The sequence below is a fragment of the Caretta caretta genome, chromosome 5, assembly GCF_965140235.1.
Source record: "Caretta caretta isolate rCarCar2 chromosome 5, rCarCar1.hap1, whole genome shotgun sequence".
NCBI classification, from domain to species: Eukaryota; Metazoa; Chordata; order Testudines; family Cheloniidae; genus Caretta; species Caretta caretta.
Genome location: NC_134210.1, coordinates 92,380,750 through 92,398,451, shown reverse-complemented (window position 1 = coordinate 92,398,451; position 17,702 = coordinate 92,380,750). Strand labels below are relative to the sequence as shown.

The 17,702-nt window shown below is 40.7% G+C and overlaps 1 protein-coding gene across 3 annotated transcripts in view; it reads left to right on the top strand.

Annotated features, from left to right (window-relative positions):
- NTRK2 (neurotrophic receptor tyrosine kinase 2) overlaps window positions 1-17,702 on the top strand; it is a 277,184-nt gene that overhangs the window by 142,691 nt on the left and 116,791 nt on the right. The window lies entirely within an intron of this gene.

Here is a 17,702-nt window from a genome sequence, read left to right as displayed (position 1 = left end):
CTGCTGGGTGCAAAGGCTGTGGACCTCTCAAGACATCTAGACAGACGTATGTGCAGTGCTGGAGAGGATGTGGTAGTCATGGTACATGTAGATACCAGTGACATAGAGAAAGGTAGGAGAGATGTCTGGAGGCTAAATTTAGGATGCTAGGAAAGAGATTAAAGTCCAGAATTCTCTGAAATGCTTCCAGTTCCATGCACATGGTCAGTTAGTAGGCAGAAATGCAGGGTCTCAATGCATGGATGAGATGATGGTGTAAAGAGGAGGGATTAGGTTTATTAGGAACTGGGGAACCTTTGGGGAAAGGAGGAGCCTGTTCAGGAAGGATGAGCTCCACCTAAACCAAAACAGAACCAGATTTCTGGCATGTAAAATTAAAAAGGTTGTAAAAGGGTTTTTAGACTAAGAGCTGGGGGAACAGATGTGGAGGAGCACATGGTTCAGACAGACACATCCCTTAGGGAAGAATTTTTTAAAGAGGAAACTCTATATCCTAGCAAAGAGGAGAGGATAGAAGTTGATAAAGTACAGGTAGGAACTGAAGAGACAAAGTCTAAGAAAAAAAATAGTCCAATTCAATTATATTACGTGAAGGAAGACAACTAAATATTAAGAAATTTTATAAGTGCTTGTATACAAATGCAAGAAGTCTAAGTACTAAGATAGGTGAACTTGAGTGCCTGGTATTAAATGAGATTATTGATAAAATAGGCATCACAGACTTAATGGAACAATGATAATCAATGGCACACCGTAATATGATGTACAAAATATATAGAAATAACAGAATAGGTTGCACTGTTGTGGGAGTGGCACTACATGTGAAAGAAGCATAGTGTCAAATATTGTGAAGATTTTAAATGAATCAAACAGTACCATACAATCTCCATTTGATAGAAATTCCATGCTAGAATAATAAGGTAAGTCTACACTACAAAATTAAGTTGACCTAAGTTACATTGATGTACAGACACTGCAGAAATTAAATCGCTTTTGCATGTCCACACTACGCTGCTTGTGTTGGTGGTGCACGTCCTCACCAGGTGACTTGCACCCATTTAACTGTCAGTGGGGGGCATTGTAGGATGGCTTCTGAAAGGCAGCAACAGTCGATGTAAGCAACATAGGGTCTACACTGACACTGCATTGACCTTACTACATCGACTTAAGTGCTACACCTCTCGCAGAGGTGGAGTTAAGTCGACATAGTGGGTGGGAGCTACATATTAGTGTAGATGGTTACAGAGTTAGGTCAATGTAAGCTGCCTTACATCACCCTAACTCTATAGTGTAGACCAGAGCTAAGAGTATAGCAGTAGGAATATACTACCAACCATCTGATCGTAAAATGTTTGTAAAATGTAAAATGCTCAGGGAGATTAGAGAGGCTAAAAAACAGAAAATGTAGTAATAGTGGGGGATTTCCACTATCTCCCTATTGACTGGTAACGTGTCACCTCAGGACGGGATGCCGAGATAACATAAGAGCAAGTTGGACAAACACCTCTCAGGGATGGTCTAGATAATACTTAGTCCTGCCTTGAGTGCAGGGGACTGGACTAGATGACCTCTCGAGGTCCCTTCCAGTTCTATGATTCTATGATTTCTAGACAACATTAATGACCGTTTCTTGGAGCAGCTAGTCCTGGAACCCACAAGGGGAGAGGCACTTCTTGAGTTAGTCTGAAGTGACACCCAGGATCTGGTCCAAGAGGTGAAAAAAGCCAAATCATTCAATAATAGTGACCATAACATAATTAAATTTATCATCCTTGTAGGGGAGAAAATAAGAAACCCACCTCAGTAGCATATAAATTCAAAAAGGGGAACTACACAAAAATGAGGAGGCTAATTAATCAGAAATTAAAACGAACAGTCACAAGCGTGAAATGCCTGCAAGTTGCATAGAAACTTTGAAAAAAACACAATAATTGAAGCTCAAACTATATGTATACCCTAAACATAAACAAACAAACAAAAAAACAGAAAGAGGACCAAAAAAATTGCCACCATGATAAACAACCGTGTAAAAGAGGCTGTTAGAGACAAAATACATCCTTCAAAAGTTAGAAATCAAATCCTAGTGAGGAAAATAGGAAGAAGTATAAACTCCGGCAAGTCAAGTATAATTAGACAGTCCAAAAAAGATTTTGAAGAGCAACTAGCAAATGGCATAAAACCAACAGCAAACATTTTTTAAAGTACATCAGAAGCAGGAAGACTGCCAAACAATCAGTGGGGCCACTGGATGATCAAGATGCTAAGGGAACACTCAAGGAAGACAAGGTCATTGAGGAGAAGCTAAATGAATTCTTTGTATTGGTTTTCAGTGCAAAGGGTGTGAGGGAGAGTCCCACAGCTGAGCCAGTCTTCTAAGATGACAAATCTGAGGAACTATCGTAGATTGAGGTGTCAGTATAGAAGGTTTTGGAACAAATTGATAAATTAAACAATAAGAAGTCACCAGGAACAGACTGTATTAACCCAAGAGCTCTGAAGGAACGCAAATATGAAATTGCAGAACTACTAACCGTGGTATGTATCCTATCACTTAAATAAGCCTCTGTAACAGGTGACTGGAGGATAGCTAATGTAACACTGATTTTTTTTAAAAGGCTCAAGAGTCAACCCTGGCAATTATAGGCTGGTAAGCCTAACTTCAGTACCAGTCTAATAGGTTGAGACTATACTAAAGAACATAATTATCAGACCCATAGATGAACACGATATGTTGGGGAAGAATGTGGAGAAAGTGAATAAGGAAGCGTTATTTATCTCTTCACATAACACACAAATCAAGGCTCACCCAGTGAAATTAATAGGCAGCGGGTTTAGAATAAACATAAGGAAGCACTTCTTCATACAATTCTCAGCCTATCTGTCTAACTTATTGCCAGAGGATGTTGTGAAGGCAAAAAATAGAGCTGGATTAAAAAAAGAATTAGGTAAATTCATGGCTATTAGCTAAGATGGTCAGGGATACAGCCCCGTGCTCTGGGTGTCCATAAACCTCTGACTGTCAGCATCTGGGACTGGACAACAGGGGATGGATCCCTTGATAAATTGCCCTGTTTTATTCACTCCCTCTGAAGCACCTGACACTAGCCAATGTTGGAAGACCATTGGTTTTACCCAGTATGGCCATTCTTATGTTCTTATCCCTTTTCAGAAAGGGAACTGACCTACATGCCTAAAATCAAGCACGTGCTTACATGATTTCCTGATTAGGGCCTTAAAGATTTAGTCTGGGACTCTCAAAACTGGGTGCCTAATGTTAGGATCTTAAACCCATATTTTGGCACCTAAATAAGTGGCCTGATTTTCAAATGTGCTGATCACCCAGGAGCTTCTATCTCATGTACCATTCAGAAGACCAAAAATTATTTGCCAAAGTTTATTCAGTAGCTAATTTCAAATAAAGAATAATTCTGAGAGAATCACAGAAAATTCACAGGTAGGAAAAGAAGTGAAATGCACTGAATAAATTGCTTGCTCAGCTCTGCTTATTATCCTGAATGAGCTGGCTTTGGGTCCATTAATATATAGTTTGATATAAGGACCATCAGGAATTCTTTTTTCTGTGGTTTTCATATCCAAGTAAGCTCTGTGATATTTGCAGTTAGACAGTTCAAGCATCAAATATTGTGCAGGATTATTTGCACCTACTTAGCCAAACTCTGCTCTACTTGTTCCCATGCAGTACACTGAAGACTGATGCTGCAGCATTTCAACATGAGCTGAAACCAGCAATTATTTAAACTGTCACAAGCAATCCGAGTCTTGTGAGATTTCCAAACCAAAGAGATTCTGATAGGCTTTGGAAAAGTCTTCAAAATTCAGGCTGGTTTCAATAAGCTGAACCTTTGAACACTTTTCGATTTGTCTATCATTATTGATTTGGCTAATAATTAGCTATGTCATTGCCCGCCAGTGTAAGAGTTAGATCTGTTTTCACAAGCCAGTTTCAAGAGCAGGGAATGCTCAGGGGACTGGTTGGCTCAGGAGATAGATGATTTTTTCACTTAGAGGCTTCTGGTTAGAATTCAGTCCACATTCCTTCTAGCTAGAAGTCATTCCAGCTCTGGTAACTAATTGTTTAGTTCACCTGTGCAAAATAAGTTGATGCTTTCAGAGCTGAATAAATAGTAGTAACAAATTTTTGCAAATATTAGTTTGAATTTGAACATGAAATTTCATTTGACTGTGGTTTGGAGCCATTTCCTTTTTGCTTTCTGTGAGCATTTGAATAGCTGAGCTTCACGAGTGTGAATGCTTATAGAAAAATGAATGTTAAGCTCCCAGTCTTGAATGTTTGCTGAAAGCAAATGTTGAGTGTCACAAAATAGAAAAAAATGACATGTGACTTATGTAACTAACAAATTTCCACTAGCACAACTGCTCAGAAGCTATCAATATAATGGGGGGAAAATTGGGAATAATTTTCTATAAAGACTACATTTGAAAAAGTCACAATCTTGTAGACATTTCACAAGCAGGAAAAGAGACAACATTTGATTAAGAAATGGTGCATTATGAATAATTAGACTGTGGCTGGGACACTGAGCTACAAAGCTACATTCTGAGTAACTGGGTGAATCTTTTTCATGTTGTCACAACTGTGCACCAACTCCCAATGGTGCTTGGTGGGGACCTCATCATGTACACACAGAGAAAATAAATCCCTACACCCACTGTTTTAAATGAGGAACAGAGAGAGGGATGCATCAATTTGAAGAATAGTGAGCTAGACACTGTGTGGTGGGGAGAGGGAAAGTGAAAGGCAGAAGGAGAAAAAAATGACAGTTTTAAATTGCCTGCACATCACAAAGTGCCAGACAGCAGTTTGTGGCGCTTCTAGGCTCTTTCTATTATAAAACCTAAATTGGGAGCTTTCAGATTTATATGTTATCAAACAAACGGAACTGAAGTTCGCTGCTGAGTGACAAACGACTGTGAAAAGGCAGCAAGGCTTCTGGGAGAGGGGAGTAGGGGGAAAGGATGCAAATAGTCTAGTAAACCTAGAAAAAGAGAGCAAAGGTAGAAAAAATTAACAATAAATGTAGTCAAAAGACTAAATAAAAGACATTTTACAATGTTTTCCTACTAATTTTTCTTATACTTAACTAGGAACTACTTTTCATAATGGAAGGATGTTGTTATAAATATGTTGCACATACCTTCTCAGAGCTGTTTTTAAAATAATGTATTGTAAAATGAATGAGCTGTAGTCTACTAGCAATAATCCATTATAAGCTGTGCATTAATAGACTACTAGGGCACTTCTCAGGTAGTTAAACCTACAGTGCATATGAGGAATACACAAGTATCCTACAGTTTACTCCCATCATGTCTTATTGCTATATATGCTCAGTTGTAGGCCTAATTCAAATCCCAGTGGACAAATGTCCACATCCATTTAGGGATCACCATGGTTGGCACACTTGGCCCCCACTGGCTTCTTTTATAGTTTGGCATGAAATAATGTTTGGGGTCATTTTGCTTATGTGGGAATGCCCTGTGGATGGTAAATTTGAATCTAAGAAATGATTCAGTCAAGGATAAATTGAGGCAGAAAGAAATCACTTTATTAATGATATGTTCAATTTCTAAAAACAAGTACACCACAACTAACAATAAGCATTTCTTCAAAATTTAGTTACCGATAGTTTGTTAAACAGAATTTGGAAGATGATCTGTGATCGTGCCAGCTAATCACGTCAAATAAAATGCTGCAGTTCTATCAGGCGACTATTAAGACATGGTGGCAAGGCAGTTTGCAAAAATTGGGCGGCTGCTGCTGCTCTCTGTGTTGTATCTGTCATGTGGATATAGAGGAGCTCATTCACCAGGCAGCCCTAAATTCTCTCTCTCACACACACACATGCAGAAGAGGAAAAGGGAAGGTTCACATTCAGATTAGTTGGGAAGAGTACATTGGTAAGAAATCATTGCATTAATATTACTAAAATGAAATGAAGAATAATAAGCATTTGATTTTAGCTGAATAATTACTTTTTGTTTGGCTCCAGTAAGCACATTCCATCTGATCTTTTATTCTCATAGCAGATATTTTTGCAGTGTCGTATTTTAAAACGATTGTTATATTACCCAAGTTCCCTGGGTACTGAAATCTGCAGGTGGCTATAATAGTCTGGATGATCTGTATTAAAAATGATAAATCATTTTCTTTCTTTCTTTAGCATTGTCTGCTCCCCCAGATACTTACATCTTTCTGACTCATATATATGTATTGATTATTACACCATCTCCCTGTTACACTTTAGGATCAGATCTGTGTTTCATTTGACTGCCAGTAATGATGGGCCACAAATTCTTCATATTCCAGTACAGGTCGCACCATCTGAGCTGCTGCTAGTATAAGTGTGGTCCACTAGCCACAAACCAGAAATGACAAATGACAAGAAAGAGGTAATACAGATCCAGGCTTTATTACCTTTCCCTCAGTGCTTCTGCACCAGGGAAAACCTCCCTTCAAGTAGGATACCAGGGCTAGCCATGCTGCTTGTTAGCCAGCATGCTCCTAACCCAGTGCAGAGACAGGATGGTAGGACCCAGGTGATTCACTGGGTACTAAAGGCAAAACCCAATTTATTCAGCCTGGGAGAGGGAACAAAGTGCCCCTTGCCTTTTAGAGTGATTTGGGGTGAACTCTGTGTGCAGATCCTGGCAGAGTTTGCCCCAGTTCTAATCACCTCCCTTTGCAGGTATTTCCACTTCAGGGATGCTCAAGAGAGGGGTGGGTGTGTGTGTGTGTGAGTGAGAGAGAGAGAGAACTGGGATCCTTTGTCATCAGCACATGGGAATAAAACTGAAACAAACACAAATATGCAGCTGTGACTCTTTTGGATTCAGAGCAACAACAAAAGAGCTGGTAAAAGATTTGAATAGCTACAGTCTGTGTATGTCAATGTCAATGGAAATGGCTAAAATTGCTTGTTCCTCATTCTTTAGAGGAGTCAAAGCATTTGAAACAAAAAAGACTTCTGACATGAAGAACGTGTGTTTTAGAGAAATTGCATTGAAATCAGCATGACTGAACTTTTGACACTTAACAATGTTGAAAATTGAATACTGTGAAGCTGACTAACATAGCTTTTATTTAATTACCCTCAATAGTACCTGTTACTTAAATTATTATATATAAGAAAGATTAAAATTTGTCACTGTAATGCATTTTTTCTGTATCAAAGCAAAACAGAGAAACACAATTTAGTCCTCTTATGTCACTGTAATAAATACATTGATTCTTATCTGAGCCAAAAGGTAAAATGAAATGAGAACTGGATCAGCTAAATGAAAGCTGAAAATAGAGTTATGTGATTCTGGTAGGGTTCATGAACTGAGTCCTGCAGGTTGGTTCATAGACTCATCGATTTTAAGGTCAGAAGGGACCATTGTGATCATCTAGTCTGACCTGTTGCACATTTGCAGGCCACAAACCCTCACCTATCCACTTCTGAAATTGAACCCTAACCTCTGGCTGAGTAACTGAAGTCCTCAATCATGGTTTAAACACTTTAAGTTACAGAGAATCCACCAGTTACACTAGTTTAAACCTGCAAGTGACCTGTGCCCTATGCTGCAGAGGAAGGAGAAAAACCCCCAAGGTTTCTGCCATTCTGACCTGGGGGAAAATATATTCCTGACCCCAAATATGGTGGTCAATTAGACTCTGAGCATGTGAGCGAGACCTAGCAGCCAGACACCTGGGAAAGAATTTTCTGTAGTTACTCAGAGCCCTCATAGAATATTAGGGTTGGAAGAGACCTCAGGAGGTCATCTAGTCCAAACCGCTGCTCAAAGCAGAACCAACACCAACTAAATCATCCTAGCCAAGGCTTTGTCAAGCCAGGCCTTAAAAACCAATAAGGGTGGAGATTCCACCACCTCCCTAGGTAACTGATTCCAGTGTTTCACCACCCTCCTAGTGAAATAGTGTTTCCTAATATCCAACCTAGGCCTCCCCCACTGCAACTTGAGACCAGTGTTTCTTCTTCTGTCATCTGCCACCACTGAGAACAGCCTAGCTCCATCCTCTTTGGAAACCCCCTTCAGGTAGTTGAAGGCTGGCATAAAATCCACTCTCACTCTACTCTTCTGCAGACTGAATAACCCCAGTTCCCTCAGCCTCTCCTTGTAAGTCATGTGCCCCAGCCTCCTAATCATTTTCATTGCCCTCCACTGGACTGTCTCCAATTTGTCCACCTCTGTTCTGTAGTGGGGGAACCAAAACTGGATGCAATACTCCAGGTGTGGCCTCACCAGTGCCAAATAGAGGGGAATAATCACTTCCCTTGATCTGCTGGCAATGCTCCTACTAATACAGCCCAATATGCCATTGGCCTTCTTGGCAACGAGTGCACACTGCTGACTCATATCCAGCTTCTTGTCCACTGTAATCCCCAGGTCCTTTTCTGAAGAACTGCTGCTTAGCCAGTCGGTCCCCAGCCTGTAGCGGTACATGGGATTCTTCTTTCCTAAGTGCAGGACTCTGCACTTGTCCTTGTTGAACCTCATCAGATTTATTTTGGCTCAATCCTCCAATTTGTCTGTCACTCTGGACCCTATCCCTACCCTCCAGCATATCTACTTATCCCTGCAGTTTAGTGTCATCTGCAAACTTGTTGAGTGTGCAATTAATCCCATCATCCAGATCATTGTTAAAGATGTTGAACAAAATTGGCCCCAGGACCGACCCCTAGGCATTGAGTTGTTGATCACTACCCGTTGAGCCCTCCCCATCTAGTGTCCCATCTCTGGCCATTGGGAATTTTTGCTGCTAGCAGTTGAAGATCGGTTACGTGACATTATAGGCAGCCTCATTATACCATTCCCTCCAAAAGCTTATCAAGATCAGTCTTGAAGCCAGTTAGGTTTTTTGCCCCCACGGCTCCCCTTGGAAGGCTGTTCCAGAACCTTTCTCCTCTGATGGTTAGAAACTTTCATCTAATTTTGAGCCTAACCTTGCTGATGGCCAGTTTAGATCTATTTGTTCTTGTGTCCACATTGGCACTTAATTTAAATAACTCCTTCCGTCCTTGGTATTTATCCCTCTGATGTATTTATAGAGAGCAATCATAGCTCTCCTCAGCCTTCTTTTGGTTAGGCTAAACAAGCCAAGCTCCTTGAGTCTTCTCTTATAAGGTAGGATTTCTATTCCTTGGATCATCCTAGTAGCCCTTCTCTGCACCTGTTCCAGTGTGAATTCAGTTTTCTTAAACATGGGAGACCAGAATTACACACAGTATTCCAGGGTTCTTGATCTCAAACATCCCACCCCAGCCTTCTCAACAATCCTGGGAGCAGCCCATTTCTTCCTATATGATAGATGTCTTTAGAGCAGACAGGTTCCAAGGAGGGTGGATAGGGGGAGAATAGATAGGCTGATGGAAGTGTGAAAGGAGGTTCACCAGCTCCCCAGCTGTGCAAAAACCTCAGGTGCATATTCATCAAACTTTTATGAGAGTGTCAACATTTTGCACAGCTCTAGAAAGCTTTTCTCTGTGCATCCTATCGGAAGAACTGTAATGCAGGGCAAGCTTAATGCTACTGAGCGCAAAGCAGGTCAATAATTAATATGTCATCTGCAAATTTGTTAATTAACATTAAATTAATTGTTATGTTAATACATAAACCTGCCAACTCTAACTCTTGTGAGCCACAAACCCCAGTGTCTAGAACCTAATTATGGCTCAGAGCTATGCATGTTGGGGGCCAGTGTAGAGGACATCCGCTGTTTCAGAAGTGATGGATGGAGGCATTGTGCCTGTGTAGGATTGAATCATGCATACTGTCTCCTGATTGCCACCACTTTCTTCACCTTTTGAAAAGGGATAACATATATTGCCTCCAAATGCTTGCTTGCCAGTGAAATTTGGGGGTGTGGCAACAGACATGCCAATGACACCATTCAGATGTGCTCTTCTCTGGTGGTGCTGCTGCTGACAGCAAAAGCTCTGGCAACCTCCCTCTGGTACTCGGAGAACAAAAGCAGTCCCATGATGTTTATTTCCTGTGTGGAAATATGGTGGCTTTGTCAACATTAGATTGAATTGGGGATCTCTAGAGTTGAAAGCATGAATCTCTATAGTTTGAGCTAAAGAAATAGGCTCTCCAGCTGGGAGTGGTAACAGACTCACATACTCTGTGGATCAGGCATTTAGGGGGATAGGAAACACATTCTGAATTATACAAGCCTAGGCTGGGGGGGCAAGGAAGGAGGCCTGCCACTGCCTCATAAATGCTGGGGTAGCCATATGGTATGGAGTAGCACTTTGAGCAGTACCATGAGTACAGTAGAAGGTTAAGCATCTATACAGAAAAAGCTCCACTGAAATCACACATTGAACAGATTTCTAATGGTGTCTGAATTCACTGAAAGTAGCTGCACTCCTCTGAGGTGGTGCTAAACAGGTTTGATTTGGGGTGACCTGTTCAACTTGTCTTGTATCTTAAACACTAGTTTTCTTTCTGGTCTATTTATGCCTTTTAATTCAATTCCCTGTATTCAAAGTGCAGCATATAAGACAGCAATCATATAAAATAATGTTGATGTAATTCTATTACTTTGTATTCTGTTGTGCTCTCTTCTCTTATTCACTGTAATAGAATTACTTAAACATTATTTGAGATCATTATTGCTTCAGAGTTTGCCTGCACTTGTTGAACTTAAATATGTGGAGGGAACATTCAGAATAGGGAGTGTAGTACCTGGGTGGATAACCTTGCTGAATAGTGACTACAGGATAATGGAACAGAGGGAGTAGAAGGTGAGATAGGGATTCAAAAAGTCAGCTGAAAATGGGGTGTATGTTCTGGTGAGAAGCTTGCACACTGGTTTAGTAAATCTGCCGGCCATGGGGTATATGCTTTGGCGAGCTTGCGTGCTAGTTTAATAACAGGAAATATTGAGGCTTTGCTCTCTGTGAAGCATGAATCTTGCCTGTTAATCAGGAAGAAAAAAGCACTTCATAGAATCAACAGCAAATATGGGTCTCATGGGGAAAAGAAACTTGAGTAAGTGCTTTTTGACAGCCGTGTATTTAAATACTTAAAAATACACAAAAAAGGGAAGAATCAATAGAGGAACAAAATCAGTGCAAGAGAAAGCTAAATGTTACAGTGGTGACGTGCATTCATGTCCTGCTCTTGCCTGGTAATGCAGTACCATTAATACGTCTCTACACAGGTTGATTTGACTGCAAGCCATTGCTTACGTTTCCTATGGAAACAAGGGCTTGAAGTAACATGAGCCAATACCAGTGGAAGATCTGGTGAGAAGTCACCCCAGATCTTATGAAGGAACCATGGAGTTGATGCATCAGCATAAGAGTCAGAAGGATCACTTGCAAGCGTGACCGCCTCTCTCTCATTTGTATTAATTGTTCTCTTCACATGAGAATGCTTCATAATACTTGTATGGGCGAAATTCATCCCTGTTGTAACAACATGACTTCAACCGTGAAGTCATACTTTACTGGCTCTAATAATTATCAGGCATCACAGCACAGGGAAGTTTTAAGGAGAGATTTAAAGGAGGCTAATGTATGTTTTTTCAGATTATTACAAGAGCTCTTTCCAGGTATTGGGGGTGAGGGGATTGCATGGGAGAAAGTACAAAGGTGCCTATTGGAAAATGTGACAAAATAGGCTATAAAGGCTGGCATCCTTGGCAGAGCAGGTGTTGAGAGCTGTGTACAGTGAAGAAGATAACAGGTAGGGGAGGGCTAAGCCATGAAGGGAGGAAGAGGATCCTCCAAACAAATGCTGAAAGATCAAGTAGAGAGGTAGGAGAGATAACAGGAAAAGACAGAGTCATGACAGCCTAATGAACAAGTGATCTGATATTCAAATGTGTTAAGCCAATGTTATCTTGCAGCCTACATTCTGATTTAGGATATTTTGTTTAAGCTTCCCCTGGCTGGAAGTGTCATGGGTCTCCAAAATAGCCCTCAGCATTCCAGGGAGGACTGTTAATAACCTGTGATTTTTTTTTTTAAATATCACAAAGACAAAATGTCAACATTAGTGACAATTGCTTTATATTGTAACAGGCTTCCCCTCCCCAACAGCTGGGGTGCAGGTGGGGTGATTTGAGAGAAGCTGGGGAATGGCCATTGAAACAAAGCATTCTTTTTATTTCTCTTTTACCTTAGAGTTTCATACAGTTGCCCATCACTGTAGGATCTCAGCATCTTCCATGCCAAATTAGTCGCAAAAGCAAAGTCCCTAGCAGACATCATAGAGTCTCAAGCTCTTCTCCTTTCTCAGGGTAAAACCCCTGCATGGGGCAGGGTGGTGTGGTGGTGGTAGTGGTGGGGTTAGTTTTGTTTGTTTGCTTGGGTTGTTTGGGTTTTTTTTTGAGCCACTGGTCTCCAGCTCTAGGGGAGGCGGGCACTATCGGTGGAGAGCTCTGGCTGCATTCAAGTGTGTTGGATTCTTTTTGATAATGTGTTCTGGCCTCATTCCTTTAGATGCCCCTGATGCGACAATATTTTCAAAGCTATCTGCAAGGAAAAGGACTAGTTTGCAACCCCTCTGCAGATCATGCCCTGCACATTGAGCACCCCTACCTTACGTTTATAGTTTCCCCAAAAAGAAAGGGAGCTCAGACCCACCACAGAACATTTTTCCTCACACTTGAACTCACCTGCTGACATGAACACCAATGTATGTGACAAAGAGATCCAGTACCTGAACACAGGAGGAAAGAAATCCATGGAAAATTCAGGCAGTTCTAGCTGCAGAGCCAAAAATATTGGTTGCCTTGTAGTGGTCATAAAGGAAGCCCATTGAGACAAATTCTCTATTGGTGTCAACAGGCAACAATGAAATGGCAATCATTTACACCAGCAGAGAATGTGGCCCGTTGAGATTACTTTTGGTGTTTATATATATAAAAAACATAAAAGTTCTTATTGCAGACTTGTTTCTGTAGGCCATTCTATATCAGTCCAGCATGAAGCCAGGAGACAAACTGAACTACAAAGAGTGAATATTAAAGAGGTCAAGTCAAAATGATCTTTTAAAGTAAGGAACCAGTCAAAGGGATGTAACTCCAAATGGTCAACACTGGGTTCTGTTATACTCTTTCATGTGGGACACAGTGAAGCACTGGGCTTTGAACACACTATCCCTGCTAACTTGTGAAACACAGCAGACAACAAGGGTACATCTACACTGTGACATGACCGCAGCTGGCCTGGGTCAGCTGACTTGGGCTCATGGGGCTCGGGCTGCAGACATTCGGGGTCAGGCTGGAGCCTGGGCTCTGAGACCCTCCCCATTTGCGGAGTTCCTCAGCTTGGGCTCCTGCCCAAGCCTGAATGTCTACAGAGCAATTTTACAGTGCTGCAGCCTGCGACCCACAAGCCCAAGTCAGCTGACCTGGGCCAACGACGGGTGTTCAATTGCTGTGTAGACTTACCTTAAGTGCACATAACATATGTCATTTGTCTTCTAGCCACAATCAATGGATAGAAGTAGATGAACATAAGGGATTGTTTGTGACCATCTGATCCAAAGCCTGAAAATGTCTTTCAGCAAGGCCATGCCAGGTGTAAACCAAAACCATATGTTCTTGCCTTTGAGATTTATCTGTTGCAGTGTTTTTCTAATTCAGCCTCTGTGAGCTTCTCCCCTCCTGTGTGCTACCATCAGTGTTCTTGTCTGAGCATGCTCAGCTGAGTCAATCTTAGGCCATTATTTAATTTGGACTTCTTTTCATCTTCTAACATGTGGCAAGGTAATATGCATTAGTTCAATGGCAGTCAATAGCCAGACATATCTCCAAAGCCCAGAGGCTAAGTACCACAGGAAGTCAGAAATGGAGCAAGAAAAGAGCCAGAAATTATGGTGTGACTACAGTCCAGTGGAATTCCTATAAAAAAATCCACTACCGCTCTTTTGCTTCACAACAATGGAGCAGCAGAAAAAAAATCTCTTTATTCTTATAGCGTGATTGTGAAAGTGTGTATCTTGGTCAGAAATATCGAAAATACTTAAAATATAATATAATCATTTTTTTCCAAATCTAAGGAAAATGCAGTTACAACCCTGTAGAAAAAATATCAAGATAAAATTATCAGTCTGGACCTAATTGTTCCTGTAAGGCACTAGCCACTGTAAGGGACAGCACAGAAATGCACTATCCCAAGGAGAAGTTGGAGAGCGATTGTGCATTAGGAAGCTCCATGGGGTACCAGAGGATTGCACCGAATGGTGCAACCTTCTACCCATGTTGCCAATGCAGAATGTGTGGGTGTGACCCAGGGCCCTGCTTCCTCCCCTCCCCATTTTTGATAATGTGATTGTCTCTGGTCCTTCTGTGGGGTACACAGCAGGGAGCAGAGAAGCTCCTTGTACCCTCCCACCCTCATGCGTCTCATGAGGAGCAGTCACAATCTGGATCATTTTCTTCCCTCCTGCCCCCCTACAGAATGTCAGCTTAGAAAAGAATTATTTTCCCTAAATCTTCCCACATGCTTACATCTTGGAAATGATGTGCACAGAGCAAATGGGTAACATGGTCGCATCCATGCTACATTTTTTCTCTTGTGCACAGACAGTACACAATGAATAAAGAGAGAGAAGCTCACTCCTGTAAGATATATTTTCTCATCATTTGTCTCCAAGGCAGACAGCTGTTTCTTATCTGGCTCCGGCTTCCATCTTCTTAAGACAAGAAATATATTCTTAAAAAAACCCAGTGAGGATGTTAGGCAGAACATTTCGGGATGGAGAAAACCCCTGTTTCTTTGGAGTTTTCTTAAAAGCTGCAACTGTCCCTTGAAGTGGTGGCTATTGACAGCCAATGAATTTCATTTCCATTGGAGACATTTTGTTTAAAATTTTCTTTCTGTACGAAGCCAATGTTGGATTTGAGAAAGCAAAATCAATAATAGGTGTCAGCAAATGGTTGCCCTGCTCATTCTGCCTTCGACAAGTAATTTTAGGTGACACTGTTTAATCAGGATGAGACAGTACTTAGACACTGTTTAAGAAATTACCCTTTGATTTGTGCTCTGGATAAATGATTCATGAAAGAGCAATTCCAGTTTCTTGCCAGCTTGGAGTGGCCACATTCAAATTGCATTCTGGAAATGCAACAGCGAAACCTGGTACAGTGAAGTGTCAGCTGCAGTGCTCCCCCTTGACTGTAATGTAATTAAGTCAGTGCATTACGGAAATGGAATGTAACTTCATGTAAAACGGGTAGTCTATCAAATAAGCAAGCGACAAAACTGTTTGTGTACCAGTTTATTCACATTTATCAGTGGGCCCTGGTGAAGTGGATGTTTGAATTGGTGTAAGTTTATTTGTCTCCTGATATGTAAAAAAAAACTTGCCATCTCTTGGATGGTGGATGTTTTAATTATATAACAGATGTAGAAAACTGAAATGGGCATTTTAAAATTAAGCAAAGGCCATTGTTTTCTCTTTTTTTCTATTTAGTAAATATAGTGCGCTTATTAGGAGATGTAACTTACAGTCAGTTCCCTGTACTGAATGTTTAAAAAGGTTTTCTTGATTGAGTGGACTAATAACAAATTAAGTGGACCATAACAAATCACTGTGGTCTAGCATTTACCCTCATATTTCAGATGTTGCTCAAATAAATCAGAAATTATTTGAAATCTAATTTGCATAACACAGAAGACCAGTTTAATTAGTTGGCTTAGTTTAGTAACCTCATTTACAAAGAAAGCAGCCACATTTTAACCACAATGCCTTGCATTTAAAAAATAATTCAAACTGGTTTACCATATAAAACTGGATGCCAGAGTCCTGATCAGTGCAAAATTGATGTGATTAGCAGATTGCTTTCCTTTTAACTATTCTGCTTACATTCCTATAGATGTGTAATGTACACCCCTTCCTTCCAATCCTGTATACGTGTGGGGAATGAACAAATGACAAAGGGATTTGTTTCTCATGCTAATCAGAGGCTGCAGAGGACTTAGAAGTGCCTCTATTAAGTTATATGTCTAAGAAAGCTTACAAGCTGTTGTAATAAAATAGATGTGGCCCTTCACACTAAAGATACATTAATCTAAAAAGGACTGCATTTTTGACCAGCAACATTTTTATTTGTCTGCCAGCTTAGTTGTAACATCAACTTGAGACACAGAAAGTTCAGAGACATGAGACTAAGGAGCGTTTTTTTCTAGAAAACTTTAGCAAGGCTTTTCTTGTTCTTCTCTACATTTTCCATGCTGTTCTATAGTAGCACAGATGCACACACAAACCCAAACACACATCAAATAATGTTGTGACATTATATGTGTAGCTAATATACCATCTCAAGAAATGTTTTCTCCCAACTGTTTGCTGTGTTCTGGACTTCATTATGTAAAAATCTTCACCAAAAAACAGGCATAATCCTTGTAGCTTTGCTAGTAGCATTCATCTTCTAAGGATCTGTGGAATCAGGAATGAGAAAAACAGCATCAGTATTAATACTTCACTAGATAAATTGCAGAGATCTAGATGCATTGCTTAAAGTTGTCAACCGTGACTTCCCAGCAAAGTGAAAGGCATTTGAAAAATTACCGCTGATGTTTCAGGCTAGGGAAAAACTACTTTTTCAAACAATAAAAAGGTTTCCTTTATGGACTACTAAACCAGGCTCAGCGTTTTAATTGGGGGAGGGGAGGGGAGAGAAACAGGGATGTTCCTGCAGCTGAACCCTCGAAATAGCCATGTCACATTATTTAAAGGCGGAATTCCTAATGGGATCTCCAAATCCATCCCCTATTTATGAGCCATCTCATGGAATGATAAAGGTGAAAATGGTTTGTTTTATGCAATGAAAATGAAAATTATGAAAATGGTTTCTTCAGTGGGAAGAGTAGGGAAAGTGCTGCCAAGGTTTAGCAGTGACTTGCATCTTCTTTCTGAGCTCCTGTTGCCTGCACAGAATTAAAGGGAAGAGAGCAATTAAGCTGTAAACGATGAGAGCTCCTGGGTTACTTTGGTTACTTATTCTGACCTTGCATAGGCTGTGATATTAGATCAAAGCCCCTTAAACCCACTTGAGAAGTGCACAGTTTGCATAACCATTAATTAATTAATCAATCTGACCATGTTTTATCTCACCTGTTTCTGTGGCTTAATTGTAATAATAATAATAAAGTGCAAAGAGAACAAAACAGAAGTGGCCGCTCAAATACTGGGTTCTGACAGGCTGCCAAGGTGAAAGAAATGTTCCATTGGGTTGGAACAGTTCTTGCACAGTGATGCATAGGGTAGAAGTTCGGTGGATTCCTTCCACCTGCCCTCCTTGCGTGTTTGCCCAGCACCTGCCTTGATCCTACATGTCCACTGAGCTCTGAATGTTGGCTTAACCCTCTTAGTCCTTCAGAATTCAGACAACCTCCCTCCTCAGGGAGAATGCATCTCACACACATATCCTGTCTCACAATAAGGCCATGACAAAGGAAAACATCCCACAGCTTTGTTTTCAAAGGCCTTACTTGTGTATGTTCTGAGTAGGGACTAATGCAAACAAGCAATGAATACAGGTTATAGCTTATTGCTGGAAACAACAGAAGAGTTCACTGACTTTTGATATTTCTCCCACTATACTGGATGTAGTCCTGTCAAGTCTATGTTATCTACCAATATAGGTACTTATAACACACTCGTAGTCATAGTATCTGAGTGCTTTAGAGGTTACCTCT